Here is a 17,820-nt window from a genome sequence, read left to right as displayed (position 1 = left end):
TCATGCCCCCCCCCCCACGTCCTCCCCAACTACCCCCGATTTGGGACGAAATTTCCTGCTGCCTGCCTGCACCCGAGCTGTGTTGAGTTGTCCTGGAGCTTACAGCAGTCCCCACGCCCTCCAGTTTGATTTCTGTTAAACACGTGTTAGCAGAATTCTAGTGGTTTTGTTTTTGATTGTGATTGCTGATATTAGAGACAGGGGCTGGCTAGGTAGAGCAGACTGGCCTCGAAGTCAGAGATCTGCCTGCCTCTGCCCCTGGGATTAAAGGAGTGTACTATGCCCAGATGAATTCTAGTTTTTAAAAATACCTTGCACTTCAGGTTTGGCCTGACCTGGGGTAGCTGGAATTGTGTCCCTGCAGGACAAGATATCAGGGTACTGGGAGCATCAGGGTGAGGGTTTTAATGTCTCTCATGCTCCAAGTTCTACTTTGAAAGAGATTCCTAGGACAGAAGGCCACTGAACAAGACAGAATTCCACCCCTGTGTGTTGTATCAATGTTGACAAGGTCTAGCTGGGGTCCAGAGAGCAGTGGATATTTAATAAATGACAGCTGACTGAATTTTGCTAGCCATTTTGGAAAACACCAACTTTTTTTTGTGTGTGAATGATGGATTTATTTCAGGAACCGAGGCAAACTTCGGTGTCTGGTCATTTTGCAATCCTCATGGACGACCTTCCTTACCTTATTAAAGTTGGACTTTGCTTCAATTAAGTCTGTTGGTCATGAAGAACTTACTTCTGTTTAGGTCTGAAGGAGCCAAAGATAAAACAAAGTTTGTAAAGACATGTATGAAGTTCTCTTTCCTCTGGAACTTGGAGGTGCATATATATAATATGCACTAGTTGTATAGACAGATGATGTATTTTTTTTCTTTTTTTAAAGCAGGGTCTCATGTATTCCAGACTGGCCTTGGACTCCTGATTTTCCGGCTGACATCTCCTGAGTACTGTGATTACAGGCCTGCAGCACCATGTCTACCTTAGGTCTTTTAAAATAGAGAACTATTACTCTAGACATTTTGTTTGTTTTGGAAGGCAGGGTTTGGTCTTTTTGAGACAAGTTCTCCTCTGTAGTCCCAGCTTACCTGGAACTCACTGTGTAGACCAGGCTGGCCTTTATCTCACAAAAAGCCACATACTTCTGTCTCCCTACTGCTGGGATTAAAGATGTATAACATCGTGCCTGGTCCAAGACTTCAAAAAAGACTATTTTCTGTGGTTTTTATTCTCCTGAGAAGCACAGGAATAGTTTCTATATTTATCACAGAAGCACTGAAAGGTTTGTAGGCTCTTAGGTAAACTCTTATTATATTCTATTGACAAAACAAATATAATATAATATGATGATTTACAACTTTTCATTAGAAATAAGTTTAAAATATTTAGCTTCAACCAATGTTTGCACACCCATGCTCATAACATTATTCAGTATCCAAAAGGCAGTAACCTGAGTGTCCCCAGAAGGATGGAAGGATGCACAGATGGTTGGTACTCACTGCAGACTATTATTTGACCTTAAAAAGGAAGGCATAGGGGTTGGACAGATGGCTCAGTGGTTAAGAGCATTAGCTACCCTTGCAGAGGACCTGGCTTCAGTTCCCAGCACCTGTGTCAGGGAGCTCACAACTACCTGTAATTTCAGCTCCAGGGGATCTGATACTTTTGGTGTTCATGGGCACTGGTACTCGTGTGTGTGTGTGTGTGTGTGTGTGTGAATGAAGTAAGCCAGATACAACAGTAACAAATACTGTAAGATTCAACGTAGAATTGCCAAATTAAAGCCAGGCATGGTGATACATGCCTCTAAACCCAGCACTTCAGAAGCAGAGGCAGAAGGATTGTTGAGAGTTTTAGGATAGCTAGAGCTGGTGTTAGACCCTGAATTTAAAAAAAGGTCAGACATGGGGTACTCACATATAATCCCAGCACTTGGGAGGTAGAGGCAGGAGGATCAGGAGTTCAGGCCAACTTAGGCTATGTGAGACCCTGTCTCAAAAACCAAAACAAAAATATCCTTAAATTCATAAATACAGGAGCTGGAGAGATGGCTCAGCAGTTAAGATCACTGACTGATCTTGGAGAGGACCTGAGTTTGATTCCCAGCACCCACATGGCGGCTAACAACCATCCACAACTCTAGTTCCAGGGGATCCAACACCTTCTGACCTCCTCGGGCATTGCACAACATGGGTGCACTTACATAAAATAAAATTTATAAAAAATATTTAAAAAAATCATAAATACAGAAAGTAAAATGTTAGTTACCAGGGTCTGGGAGAGTGGGGAGTAGAAAGTTAGTAGTGGTTATGGAATTTCAGCTTGGGAAGATAAGAAAGTTCTAGAAACAGGTGGGGTGACAGTTGTATGACAATGTGAGTGTGTTTAATGCCACAAGAACTGTGCTCTTGAGTAAGATGATCAATTATATGCATATTTTACTGCCATGGACATTTTAAATGATATTGTGTAAAGACCAGCCAGACTAAGAAGATAATGGCTCCTTCTGTATTTTCTAGATAGCAACTAAGATGTTAACTAGGTGGTTTAAAGTTTAGTTGTAAAAGTTTGCTTCTTATTTGATGTCCAGAAAAATTGTACTTGGGATAATTTTCAGGAGTAAATCTATGTATATGCACATATACCCATAAGTCAAACTGACTAGAGAGGAATTCTCAGTTGAGTCACATCCCTATGTCCTCCCAACGTGCCTACATTGTAGTTTGTACCCAGAGCCTGGGTGTTGAGAGAGCTCAAGTGCTCCATTATCTAAGCTAAAATACGCTTGCCTCGGGTGCCCCCTGGTGGTCTATATGGGAATTGCCTCTCGTGGCCGAGACGGAATCTGAATGAACCTTTGTGCTTTGTGTGTAATGAAGTTCTACGAATATTTGTTGGCAGTATCTGTCCTTCCTCAATGTGGCAGTCCAGACCAAACGCAGTGGTCTTGTGTTTGATCATGTTATAATGAAATTTAAAGGATCTTTTCTTTAAGCACCAAAGTTTATGATGTATAAAAATCTTTTTTTTTTTTTTGCTTTGTTTAAAAGTAGTGTAGACACTACTGCTCATTAGCTACTTACAGTAACTGGCAGTGCACGTATTTAAGTACTTTATGGGTTACAAATATCTCTACTAGCACATTTGTAATCAACTCAATTATTTATTGAACATCTGCTCATGCAAAGCCTTGGGCTGGTGTTGGGGGAGGTGAAAAGGCCCCACTTTCTCCACTCAAAGCATTCATTGTGCTGAGCTCTGTGACAATATCTGTGCCTAGAAGGATTTGCTAATCAGTTCACTCTGAATTAGAGTGTTAATTCACAAACACATCTATATCTTAATGAGACAATGGTATTCAAAGCAGACCTGGGGTACATGCCTATATTCTTGGTACTTGGAAGGTTAAGGCAGAGGATTGCTGGGGGTTGGTGCCAGTGTGGACTATATAGTGGTACCAGGCCAGCAAGGGATATACAGTGAGACTCCGTTAAAAAAAAAAGCCCCACTCCTAACTTCCTCAAAGGCATATAGCTGGCCTCCAACAGAGAGAAAAGGCTCAGTCACCATCCATCCTGTGAGCTCTTCCGCCACGAGGCTCTGAGCAGAAAAGTTTACATATGAACTCATTCAGCCCTCCCAGAAACCCACTGAGGTTTTGATGATCTCTGGCTTTCCAATGAGGAAATGGAGCCTCAGAAAGTTGATTGACCCTGGCCCTGGGCCACACAGTACGCGGCACAGCCAGGGCATGATATGGATCGCTGCCCCAAGCCTGCTGGTAGCAAGCCATATGCATGTAGCTTGAAGAGAAGACTTTCTGAAAAATGCATCCTTAGGCAGTTTTATCATTGTGCAAGCCTCACAGAGTGCACTTTCACACACCCAGGTTGTAGGTGATTGCTTACTGTTCCCTGGCAACTGTAGGATGATAGTAAATGTTTGTGTTTGTGAATGTATCTAAATGTAGAAGAGTAGCAATTCTAGGTGACAGGAATTTTCAGTTTCATGATAATCTTATGGAGCCACTGTTGTAATGTGGTCCATTGTTGAAATGACGTTCTGTGGTGCAAGACTGCCCGCTTACAGACAGGAATATGGAGAAAGAATGTAGGTAGACCTGGGAGAACGGGCCTGTACTCAGGAGGCTGAGGCAGGAGGATCACAAGTTTATGGCCTGCCTGGGAAACTAGTGAGATTTTGTCTCAATGTTTTTTAAAAATGTTTTTTATTAGCATATACTAATTATACATAATGAGTTTCATGATGACATTTTCATACATGTACGTAATGTGCTTGGATCATATTCACACATCCCTCTCCTCCCTCACCCTCTTTTCCTTCCTCTTATTTTCTCTAATCCCTTTCCTCTTCCCAACTAGCCCCTCTTCTATATTTATTTTTATTTTTTAGTGACACAATTAGTTTCATTAGAGTTGTTAGAAAATGTCTCTCCTTCCCCCATCAACCACTATAACTCTTCAGGAAGGGCGGGGCCCCACGAGCCCTTCTCCCTTCCATGGCGGTGCAATCATCTTAAAGAATATAAGTGGGCTGGGCTGGAGAGAACTTAGTGGTTAAGAGCACTGGCTGTTCTTGCAGAGGACCTGGGTTCTAACATCAGCACCCACATGGCAGCTAACAACCATCAGTAGCTCCAGTTCCAAGGAATCTGATGCCGTCTTCTGACCACCTAGTGCACTGTATGACTGGGATGTCATCTCTGAAATGTTTGCTTGATTTTTTTTTTTTTTTGGTGTTTTTGAGACAGGGTCTCCTTGTAATCCTGGCTGGCCTGCGACTCTCTATGATGGCAAGGCTTTCCTCAATCTCACAGAGATCCTCTTGCCTCTCTGCCTCCTGAGTGCTTGGACTAAAGGCATGTGCCACCATGGTCAGCTTTTGCCAGTTTTTCCTCCCTTTTTATTGCATTTTTGCAAATTTCACATAATATATTTTGATTGTATTTAGATCTCCTCCCACATCTGTACTCCTACTACCCTAGCCCAATTCTATGTACTCTATTATATATACTATATTATATATAATAAGACCTATAGAGTCTCAAATTTGTGTCCTCAAATGCCCTTCTGGGTGGGTCCATCCACTGGAGCCTGGTTAACCTACCAAGGACCATACCCTTAAAAGAAACTGGCTCTCCCCTCCCATCACTCATCACTTGCCAATAGTTCCTCAGGTAGGGTTGGGGTTTCTTGCCTAGTTTCCCACATCTATGCTGGGATTTTGTCTGATTTAAGCTTGTATGTTACTTGTTCATGCTGTCACCATTGCTGTGTGTTCATTTGAGTGACTGACCAGCTGTCCGGAAAACATTGTTTCCTTGTGATCATCTACCACCCCTGGCTCTTAGAATCTTTCTGCCTCCCTCTTCTGCAATGATACCTGAGCCACAGGAGGCAGAAGGTTGATATGGCATCCTATTCAGGGATAAGCACTCTACAGCCTCTTATTCTCTGCACATTGACCAGTTGTCAGTCTCTGTATTAACCATCATCTGCTGTATAAGGAAGCTGTGAGATGAGAGATGCATTAATAAGTCATTAGGAGTCACTTTAATACTATATCTGTTTAGCAGAATATTAGTACTAGGCTCTCCCTTAGGATCTGTATCCTGTCTAGTCACAGGTTCCTAGGTCTGATATCAATGTCAGGTATAGACCCTGTCCCCATAGGTCCAGCTGGCCTGAAACTCACTACATAGGCTAGATTGGCCTCAATTTCATTCAGAGAGATCCACCTGCCTCACCTCCCAAGTGCTGGGATTAAAGGTATGCAACTCTATGCCTGGTGGGCTCCATCTTATGAAGTGGACCTTAAATATAATTAAAAAGTAGTTGGTTACTTCCATAATATTTGCCACCATTGCACCCGAGGGCATATCTTGCCAGGCCAGTTGTTTCTGAAGCATGCAGGATTCATAGCTGGATAAGGTTGATGATTACTTTTCTCTTCCAGTAGCATGCATAGCACCTTCCAGCACTATGAAAGCTAGCCAGTAGAGATGAGATAAACTTTGAAGGCAGTACTGGCTTGAATACTGGCCATTGCCCCTGCTCTTGGTTACCTACCAGGACTTGATGGTAAGACCCTCTTGCTAAAGATGCTAATCCATGAGCTGTAGAACAAACAAGGAGAAATCAAGCATTTGCTAGTTTTTAATTGGGTTGTATTTCTTTGCTGTACAGCAGTTGATATTTACCTTCCATTGATTGGACTTTTGTTGCTTGTGTGAGACATTTTCTGCTCTGGCTCAGGTTTCTAGTCTGTGTTGTCTTTTGTTGAAGTTCTGAAATATAAAGTATCACAAACTTTTTCAGATTATTCGTGCTTATTTTAAGATATTTTCTTCTTTGAGATAATGAAGATTTTCTTCTGGATTCTATTCTAAAATCTTTCTTTTTTCACTTTAGCCTTCAAATTTTTGCACTACCTGGATTGATTTTCATAGAGAAGGCTTCCATTTCACTTTTTTCTTCCATAGGGATATTCGGCTGTTCCAGTTAGATGTATTCTTTAATTCATTTAATCCTCACTATAGATATAGTCACTATTTATTGCCCCTTGTTTCATTATCAGTTTTCCTCACTGATAAAAACCATTTCCTTCCATATCCTCATTAGTGAATTTAATCAAGTAAGCACCAGCATTATCTTCCCTTTTATCCCTGCAATCTTTCCTGGTAGAGGTACATTGTGAATATCCACCTCAGATGCACTTACTATGGCTTTTGTTTTTATTGCGCTTATTTATTCAGTGTGTGTGTATGCGGGTAGGTGCATGTGTTCGTACCATGGCATGTATGGAGGTCAGAGGATAGCTTGGCAGACTCAGTTCTCTGCCTCTACCATGTGGGTTTCTGGAATCAAAATCAGGTCATCAGATTTGGTGGCAAGCACCTTTACTCCCTGAGCCATCTCACCTGCCCAGTTTTTGTTTTTAAGAGGCAGCCACAGCATTTTATTACAGAAAAGGCTGCCAGAGTAGCATAGGAGGAATGTAGATAGAATGTAATAGGAATCAACAGAATGAAAGGCTGTGTGTGCAGCACTTGAGAGAACTTTCAATGCAAAACAACATTACCTATGACTCTGGGGCGGGGGGGACCATGGCCTGAGGGACCTTGACAGGTGTAGGTGGGATGCACCATGTTGGCATGCACAGCATGGCAATGTGCACACCTCTTGGGCTGCAGCCACAGGTTGATGGGTGACACCTTCCACTGCCTGGGTGTACTACCTTATCTCAAAAATTTAAAAAGTTAAAAGAAATGGAGATCACTAGGCTAGATAGAACATGCCATGCTTGTTTAGTATGCACAAGACCCTCAATTCACTCTCTACTACTGCAGAGAGAGAGGGACAGAGGCAAGTACCTTAGGGCCCATGGACAAGCCACTGGACAGTGGCTTTTGCTTCAGTCCTTAACACACACCCTACCAGAGATGTCTAAGTGCTGGGAATCAAATGTAGCCATGGTCCAGCCAGGATGGTGATAGAGATAGCCAGGGTAGAGATGGGAGTCAGGAAATGCATTTGAGCATAGTGATGAAGACAACCTTCAGAAGGGAAGGATGAGTTCAAGTCATCTTATTTTATCCTTATTACTGTTATCAGCATTACTTATATTTTCTTAGACAGGATCTTACTCTGTAGCTCAGTCTGGCCTGGAACCCACTACATAGCCCAGGATGTCCTGGGAACTTGTGTTGATTTTCCTGCCTCAGCTTTCCAGGGACTGGGATATGGGTGTCTGCTGGGATTATGGGTGTCAGCTGCCAAGCTTAAAGTTTAAAGATTGGCTATTAGCACAATGAACATGACCAGCCTTAAAACCTATTGGATGATCTAGTCGATTCTGGAATCTTGTCAAGCACACATCTTATCCTTTCCTTGTAAAGTGCAAGGGAGAGAAAGGGTATGTCTTTGAGTCACCTGGTGGGAACTGACTCACCTGAGGGCACTAATGAATATTGGGAGGCATGGATGAGCCCTGGGCACTAATCCTGTGCTTGAAGGAACCTTCACACCTCACCATAGAGGCAGACAGCACTTCACAGCTCTGTGTCCCATTGCCTTCTCTGGTCCCTTTCACGCTTTTGCTTTGGGCTTTCAACTGCTACATTTCCATCTCCTGTCTTTTCTAGTCCTTTTCCCATGAATACTGAAGTTGGTGGATGCTTTAGAGCCTTGTACTATGCTGGGCAGTATTTCTACAGCACCTTCTCATGTCCTCTGTAAGCCTTAGCTGTGGATGGTTTATGGTGCATTAACACAATGTAAATGCCGTGGTGTAAAGAGTTGTCATGCTGTATCATTTCAGGAACAAAAACAATATAAAAGCGTGTATATGGTCAGTACTGATGGAGTCTTGTTTTTGAGATTTTGGACTGTAGCTTGGTTTAATCTGCAGATACAGAAACTGTGACTATGGATCTGCACTTCTCTGCTGAAAGCAGCCCCTTTCATACAGGGCTTTTTTCCTCCTCCTTCTCCCCCATTCCTGCCACTCTTGATGGCTGAACAAGCAGGGGTGGTTCAGGACAAGCCTCTGCATGGCTTTGCTGGAATTCCTCCTTCAGTGATTACCAGGTAAGTGATAGGTAAACTCTTTGGGATAATGAAAAGGATGTCTGAGTTTGAGCCGCAGGTCTGCTATCATTAGCTCTCTGCCACTGGGCAAGTGGCTTTACCTCATAGACCCCAGCTTCCTGCGGTACAAATGGAGATGACTCATGAAGGATTGTGGTGACTGTGGGTCAACATGACCTGCAGTGTCAGTGCCAGGTACATAGAGAGTGCTGAAAGTTGATCCTCATTATTGTCATATACACAGTTTTGTGTGGTTGTCTATGTGTGTTGGGGGTTTGGTGTGTAGTGTACATACCTGTTAGTGTGGTATGTGTATGTCAGTGTGCAGGCGTATGTTCACCTGTGTGCACATGAGTGTGGGACCAGCGGTTGACATCAGGTGTCTTTTCTCAGTTGCTCTCCACTTTTATGATATTTTTTAAGACAGGGTGTCTCACTGAACATGAAGCTGATTGAGTCAGCTAGACTGGCTGGTCAATGAACTTTGGGCATCCACCTGTCTCTGCCTTCCCCCAGCACTGGGGTTATAGGTACACACCACTATGCCTAGCTTTTTGCATGGGTTCTGGGGATCTGAGCTCAGGTCCTCATGCTTGTAAGGTAGGCACCTTACTGACTGAGCTGTCTCTCTAGTCTTTGTGTGTGTGTGTGTGTGTGTGTGTGTGTGTTTTAATGAGGCAAGTTGGAGTTTATTAAACAGATCTAAGCATTAGTGGAGAAAGAGGGAAGGTGGGATGAGGGAGAGAGGGGAAAGAGACAGAGAGAAATGAATTAAGCTTAGGTAAAGGATAGTCAATACACATCCAAAAACGGTTGGAGTGGATTTCTCAAGAAACAGGGTTGCCCTAGTTTTCTTTCTTATAGTGCTGGGGATGGAACCCAGGCTTTTGCTAGGTAAGCACTCTACCACTAAGCCAATTCCCAGCCCTTTACCTAGAACTCATACAGCAATTTGACATTATTGTGCCATTTATAGTATAATTTACAAATTTTGGGTTCTTGAGAGATAGGGGGATCCCCCAATCGTTCATTTCCTTTTCTTTGTAGAAACTTTCTCCTGTCTATGGAGACATTTATATAATTAGTGAATTCCTCAAATATTGGAAGAATCTATTGCAAAGCAAGCCTGTTTTAGTTCAGGGAGAAAATAAAAAGAGAGAAACAAAAGCCTGTTTCTGTGCCTCCACTCCCCTTTCTTTATCTTCTGGGCACCCCCCTTTGTTGTCAGCCCCACCCTTTTGTTGTGCCCGTCACTGCTGAAGAATCTGTACTGGACTCAGTTTGCCCCTGGGTCGTCACACTTGAATGCAAACCAGGAACTCCACATCCCTTTTAGGAGGACACATTTTATTTCCTGTTTATCAAAGATTCATTTTATTTGATGTGTAGGGACAGCATGACTATAAGCAGTTTGAAACTTTTAAGCGTATTAGAAGGGTGATATTTCCTTAACAGGTGAAATCCTCAACCCTCTTGAGGGAAAGACTCACTAGGATTTGCCTGTAGTGTCCCCACTGCACAGCATGTTTTCCATAAAGCAAAATGAAAGATCTCATGTGTGTACATTTCAGTTTACAAAGGCTGTCTGTTTACAAAGGCCAGGCCACTTGTTTGCCAAGGAAAAGAAAGCATAAGCCATCGGGTTTTCAGAGACAGAACTCACCCTCTTCCTCTAGGAGTGAGGCAAGTTAAATCCTCTTACTTCAGTCAGAGAGCACAGGCCAACTGAGGTCTAGATGTTATCTAGCATAACTATTGTTCAGTGGGTGTGTCTAAGTGCTGGCAGCCGTTCTAGGGAAAGCTCTGGCTCAGGATAGTGTTTCCACTAGTTTATAATTCATCAATATGGATTAACATCTATCAGTCCCTATCAATTCATCAAATATCCGGTGAGCACAAAGGCCCTGAGTGAGGCCTCCTCTCTCAGGGGTTATAGATGAACAAGACATGCATCAAATAGGAAAACACACAAGAAAAATGTACTGCATTTTATTAAAACACAGCTATTGTTGATCATAAGATATACCATCACTCATGTACCAGGCAAAAATAAAAGCTATGGCTATGGTTGTCAGATGTCACAAATTTCATAGATGTGACAATGGGAAAGAACTTTGTGTCTCAATCTCTGTGTGGGGCCTGGAGTTGTAGTTCAGTTGGTAGGGTGCTTACCTAGCATCCACAAAACCCTGAACCCTGGGTTCCATCCTCAGCACCAATAAGGCAGGAGTGGTGATTCACCTGTAATCCCAGCACTTCGGAGGTAGAGGCAGGAGAAACTTCAAGGTCCTCCTCTATACAGCCAGTTTGAGGCCACCCTGGGCTACATGAAATCAGAGAGAGAGAGATAGAGAGAAAGAGACATTTCAAAGAATCTCTGTGTAAGAATTAACTTAGAAATAAAAGTTAATTATTAATGATGTTGAGTGTTTTAAAGATGAAAACCATCCCAAAATTGAGAGGCAAAGGCTAGAGGATCACACAGGTCAAAGCCAAACCTCTGCCTGGTCTACAAAGCAAGACCTTGCCTCAAAAAAAGACGAGGAGGAGGAAGAAAACTATGATGTACAAGAAAGACTGATGGAAGATTTATCTTTGGGTGCAGGGCATAGGGAGGCTCAGAGAAGGGAAATTGGTGTGGGTGGAATTAGTTAGGGAGACACTGGTGTACTGGAGGCAGGAAGTAGAGCAAATTTTGAATGATTTGAGTCTCAAGAGGAAAAGGAAGGCCCAGCCCCACCTGGTGGTACAGGCCTTGTTATCCCAGTTACTCGGGAGGCTGAGGCAGGAGAATTGCAAGTTGAATGTCTGCTTGGGTTAAGGCTAGTCTCGACAACTTAATGAGACCCTGTTTTTTTTTGGTCTTTTTGAGACAGGGTCTCCCTGTAGCTCCAGCTGTCCTAGAACTCACTACGTAGACCAGGCTGGCTTTAAACTCACAGAGATCCCCCTGCCTCTGCCTCCCAAGTGCTGGGATTAAAGGCGTGTGCCACCACGCCCGGCAAGACCCTTTTTTTTTTTTTTTTTTTTTTTTTTTTTAAGTAAAAAGAGATTTAGGGATAGCTCTTATACAGTTCAATGTTAGAGCGCTTGCCTAGCAGGTGTGAGGCCCTGACTTCAATGCCCAGCAAAGTCCCCACCCCCCCAAAAAGAGGAATGGAAAGGAAAGGAAAACCTAAAGAAAGGACATGATATTATCTATTGTCACAGCAAAGTCAAAGAGCAAAAGATGCTGTCTGAAAAGAGTCATATTTAGATTCTCAAGGGACTTCCTATAGACCGTCATAGAAGGGTAGAACTAAGCTAATTCCAGACTTACCACAAAGAAATCAGAACAGTGGGGCACTGACATAAAAAGAGAGATGCAGACTAATGGGACAGAATAGAGCATCCAGAAAAAGACCTTTGTGTATATGGTCACGTGACTTTGGAGGATGCCAAGACTGTCACATTGAAGAAAGGACAGTGTTTTCAACAGATGATGTTGTAAAATTGGATATTCACAGGAAAAAAAAAACAAAAAAACTGGACCCTAACTATACATCACACAAAAAATACTTTAAATGGTTCAAAGCCCTGAAACAACACAACTTTTAGTAAAAAAAAAATCATAACAGTAAAAATTGATAACATTGGGTTTAGCAAGGATTTCTTCAATGTGACACAGAAAGTATAGGCAGTAAAATAAGAAATACACAGAACTTGTGAAAACTAAAACTTCAGCGCTTCTGTGGAAACTATAGACAAGGCAAAAGACAGGCCTTGTCCATACATGAAATGAGAAAATATTTGCAGGTCATATATCTGGTTAGAGTTGAAATCCTAAAGCTGTAACAACACCAAAATACTACCAGATTATAAAAAGGAAAGAGGTTGGGGAGATGGCTCAGTGATAAAGCCATGCAATCATGAGGGCTGTATTTCAGATCCCTAGCACCTACATAAAAGCCAAGCAGCATGGTGGTTTACCTGTAATCTAAGTGCTCAGGAGGCAGAGGTGGGAGATTCCCAGGCAGGTTGGCCAGCTAGACTGGCTGAATTAACAAGCTCTGGGTTCAGTGAGACACCTCACCTCAGTAAATAAAGTGGAAAGTGATCAAGGAAGACACCTGCTGTTAACCTTTGGCTTTTGCATGCATGTACACACACACACACACACACACACACACACACACACCTGCATACATTTGTGCCTATGCACATGTGCCATGTGTACACATATCACACACATTCACGTGACAAAAAATGAACAAAGGCCTTGAATAGAAATGTCTCCAAGGAAGATATACATATGGCCAAGAAGCACATGAAGAGATGCTCAGTATCACTAGTCATCAGGGAAATGTCAATCAAACCCACAATGGGATGCCAACTCTTGCTCAATTGGATGGCTAGTGTCAAAACCCAAAACAAATAATAGCAAAAAACCAACTAAACCTCCTCCAGAAAATGACAAATATTGCTGGAGATGTGAAAAATTGGAACTCATAACTAGTATGGTGGCACAAACCTGTAATCTTAACATATGGGAGGTGGGAGCAGGAAGTTCAAGAGTTCAAGGTCAGCTCAGCTACATAGTGAGTTTGAGGTCAGCCTAGGCTACATAAGACCCCTCTCAAGAAAACAAAGCCAGGACTAGAGAGATGGCTCCATGGTTAAGAGCACTGGCTGGTGCTATAGCCAGTGTTCTTAAACATGGAGCCATCTCTCTAGTCTACACGAGTACCTGGGTTTGGTTCCCAGCACCCACTTGGCAGTGAACAACTATCCATAACTCCAGTTCCAGGAAATCCAGCGCCCTCTTCTGGTCTCCATGGGCATTGCACATGTGGGTGCACTTATATACATACAGGCAAAAACACTCATACACATAAAATAAATAAAATTTAAAAATTAAAAAAAGAAACCAAAGCCAAATAGGAACTCTTGTCCACTGTTAATGGGAATATAAAGGATATGGTTGTGGAAAATACTATTCAGTTCCTCCAAAACTTAAATATAGAATATTTATATACATAAACATGTATAAAAATAAATAAAAAATAATGACCAGCACATTGCCTTCTGAGTACATAACCACAAGAATAAGAACAGTGTTTCAAACAGATATTTGCATACCTATGTTCATAGATTAGTCATAGTAACTAAAATGTGAAAGCAAACCTAGTGTCCATTGACAGATGAATGGACAAGCAAAATGCACGATAGTCCCACAATGCAATACTACCTAGTCTTAAAAGAAAGGTAATTCTGAGACACTGTAATGTACTATTGGTAAGGTGTCATGTGCTGTTTAAGCTGTTGAAAGCAGACTCTGTGAGCTAGGAGTTTCTTCCTTGTCTCTTCCAAAACCCCATGTCCTGGGCCAGGCTCCCCATCTAACTCTTTAACAAGGAAAAAGGATAACAGCAAAAAGCCAAGGGTATTAAAACATTATGCCCTAGACTCATAACTGGTCAAAATGCTGAGTGTATTCGTTACTTTTCTACTGCTGTGATAAAACACAATGACCAAGAAACCCATAGAAAGAAGAGTTTGTCTTATGATTCCAGAGTCCATCATGGCAAGGAGGCATAACAGCAGAGGCAGCTGAGCAAAAAGCTGAGGATTCACATCTTCAAGCAGGCACAGAAAGCAGAACGAGACAAACTGGAAATGGGACCAGGCTATGAACTCTCCAAGCCCACCCCTAAGTGGCTTCCTTCCTTCAGCAAGGCTGGACCTTCTAAACAGCTGCAAACAGAGCCCCCAACTGGGGCCAAGTATTCAAATTCTCACCCACTGAGTATAAATAACTCTGAGTACTCAGCTGTGGAAGGGTCATTTGTAGCAACCTCCAAGGCTCAGAGAACTTCACAGAAGAGGGGGTAGAAAGAATGTAATAGCTGGTGGATGTGAAGGAGAGCTGTGAAATGTCGACTTCCGGATATGACATGGCTGTTGCAGGCATCAACTCACAGCAGCTGTGGTTGCCTGCCTAAGACCTGCACAAAATCAAGCTGGTACAGATTCTAGTATGGATGGGGAGGGGCTTGTGATATCCCACCTCTGTGGGATCATGTGGTTATTAAATTTTAAAAAAAATTTGAGACAGGGTCTCCTTGTGTAGCCCTGGCCTACTATGTAGACCAGGCTGGCCTTTAACTCACAGATCTGGATCAGTCTGCCTGCCTCTGCCTCCTAAGTGCCGGGGTTAAAGGCACATGCCAGCATGCTTGGCTTGTTTCTTTATTTTTAATGAAATTTGTTACCTGTTGCTTTCTGCTGTCTGAGATTTTCCCTGCCTTTTAATTCTTTAATTGGCAGAGAAAAATGAACCTGATCACGACCCCTAGACCATAACTGGTGGAGGGACTGGGAGGAGGATCTGGTGGTGATGGAGGTGGGAATGGTCTGCACAATAACTCTTGGACTTCCATGGGCATTTGCCATGTGATGGTGGGAACATGGGGCCATGGTTAAGGCTTAGGGTGGTCCCTGGGGACGAGCTGTGCAAATGACAATGAGAACACAACAGTTTTTTTAATTTTTAAAATGTATTATTTTTATTTTATGTGTATGCGTGTATTGCCTGCAAGTAGGTAAGTGCACCCATGTCATGCAATGCCCTCAGAGGTCAGAAGAGGCTGTCGGATCCCCTGGGACTGGAGTTACAGACAGTTGTGAGCAGCTGTGTGGGTGCTGGGATACAAACCCGGCTCTTCTGCAAGAACAGTGAGTGTTCTTAACCGCTGAGCCATCACTCCGGCCCCTAGAATGCAACAGTTTTATAGGCTTTATGTACTACTTCATGTGCTCAGAATTGTTTTAGGTCTCATTTAGAATATTTTTGTCAGAGAATGCAGGGCACTCGCCTCCCCAAGTCCCTGGGAAATGGCAAAATGGTACCTGAAGGTCAAACTGAAGGTCAGCAATGAGCTACTGAAGGAGAGATGGGTCACTTTCAAGGGCAAAAGTATGATCAGGTCACTTCCATAGTGCTTGGCCCAGGACTGATCTCTACTGTCCCTTCCTTCTGAGGTGGCTGTGGAGAGGCCTGTGACAGCCAAGGGTCCTTGTGTTCCTGTAGGACACTGGGAGGTTAAATCTGAGAGTAGATATCTATCGTAGCAGCAGAGTCTCTACTGTAATGGAGGAAGATGTGGAACTTTCCAGACCTGGTGAACTTGGTGTTAGGCAAATACAGTGAGGAAAGTTAAGAGGGTCTTAATGGCTATCCTGGGCATCAAGGGAGGGTGGGGTAGACTTACACTGTAGAACACTGACCCTGGCCTTTTAGTGGGTCTGGTTGTCAGGTGTCTGCTCCCAGAGAGAAGAGGACCCCAAGGGAGACTGGCAAGCAGCAAGTCCTGAGGCCACATGGTGCCCTCTGGAGAGATTGTCTCACATGCCCAGTGTGCTGGATAGCTTTAGTGTCAACTTGGCACACCTGAGTTGAGGGAGCCTCAATTGGTGAATTGCCTCCATTGGACTGACCTGTGGCCATGTCTGAGGGCATCTTCTTGATTATTGAGTGATGTGGGAGGGCCCAGCCCACTGTGTGTGTGTGGTGCCACCCCTGGACAGGTGAGCCTAGGTTGTATAAGAAAGCAGGTTAAGTGGGGGCCAGAGGAGCAAGCCAGAAGCAGCGTTCCTCCATGGCCTGTGCTTCAGCTCCTGCCTCCAGGTTCCTGCCCTGAGTCCTACCTTGGGCTCCCTTAGTGATAACTGTGACCCGGGAGATGTAAGCTGAATAAACCTTTTCCTCCCCACCTTGGTATTGGTCAGAGTATTTTGTCACAGCAATGGAGAAACAAACTAGAACATCCAGTATGCTTGGCTGGCCTCCCTGCGTCTGCTTAGTGGATTTTGTTCTTTAGTCCCTAGCATCCTTCCAGGCTCTTTTGGGAACATTGGCAGCACCGTGAAGCACTCCCTGGCCACCTCTGCCTTCTTCATTCTGGAGGTGGAGCTGTAACAGACACACCGACAGGATGCAGGAAGCACTCCATGGGCTGTTTCACTTGCACGGACTCACGTCACCCTGATAGTGGGCGGCCTCTCTAAGTTCCCTTTCTGTTATGGAATGCCCAAAGTGGGTGATTTGTAAAGAAAAACAGTTACATCTGGATGTGGTAGTATGCAACTATATGCTTACACTCAAGAGGCTGAGGCAGGAGGATTGCTGTGAGCATTGTGCCAGCCTGGGCTGTATAAGAAAATCCTGTCTCAAAATGCAGGAAAGCAAGAAATAAGCAAAACAATAAAAAAAAAAAAAAAAAAAACACCCCCATGCCCCCCCCAAAAAAAAAAAAAAAAAAAAACACCCCCATGCCCCCCCCAAAAAAAAAAAAAAAAAAAAACACCCCCATGCCCCCCCCAAAAAAAAAAAAAAAAAAAAACACCCCCATGCCCCCCCCAAAAAAAAAAAAAAAAAAAAACACCCCCATGCCCCCCCCAAAAAAAAAAAAAAAAAAAAACACCCCCATGCCCCCCCCAAAAAAAAAAAAAAAAAAAAAAAAAAAAAAAAAAAAAAAACAACACCCCCAGCCCCCCCCCAAAAAAAAGAAAGAAAAAAGAAAGTGTTTATTTTGTCTCATGACCTGAAGGCTGTAAAGCTCAGGATTAGGTGCTAGCATCCACAAGGCTTCTAGTGAGGGCCTCATGTTACCCTGTGCATGGTGGGAGGGGAAGGGTTAGCAAATGCTTGAGGAAGAGAGGATGGGGCATGGAATCCTACTGCAGTCAGCCCATTTCTACCAGAAAAGCATTGATCTATTCAGGACAGCAGATTCTTCATTGCCCAGCATTGGGATCAAGCCTCAGCATGAGTTTTGGTGGAGACAAACCATATCCAAAGTAGCACCTCCTAAGCTCAGAAGCAAGAAGTAACACTCAGGATCAGCAGGTGGAAATTGTGAGATCTTGGCTTTAAAAAGCTGGGATAAGGTGACTTTATACTTAATTTAATTTGAGTAGTTAAATTTTTGCGTGAGTGTGGTATATGTACATGTTGATGTGGGCATACATACATGTGTGTGCAGTATGTATGGAGGCCAGTGGTTGAAGGAGCAGAAACAGAGTCTCCTATTGAACCTGGAGCTCACTGATTGGCTAGGCTGGCTAACCAATGAGCTCTAGGGACCCATCTGTGTCAACCACCCTGTGCTGGGGTTGTAGACAGGTGCCACAGTCAGTGCATTTTTCATGTAGGTACTGGGGATTCGAA

The sequence above is a fragment of the Nannospalax galili genome, unplaced genomic scaffold, assembly GCF_000622305.1.
Source record: "Nannospalax galili isolate Female #2095 unplaced genomic scaffold, S.galili_v1.0 scaffold388, whole genome shotgun sequence".
NCBI lineage: Eukaryota > Metazoa > Chordata > Mammalia > Rodentia > Spalacidae > Nannospalax > Nannospalax galili.
Note: the sequence above shows the minus strand (reverse complement) of the source record.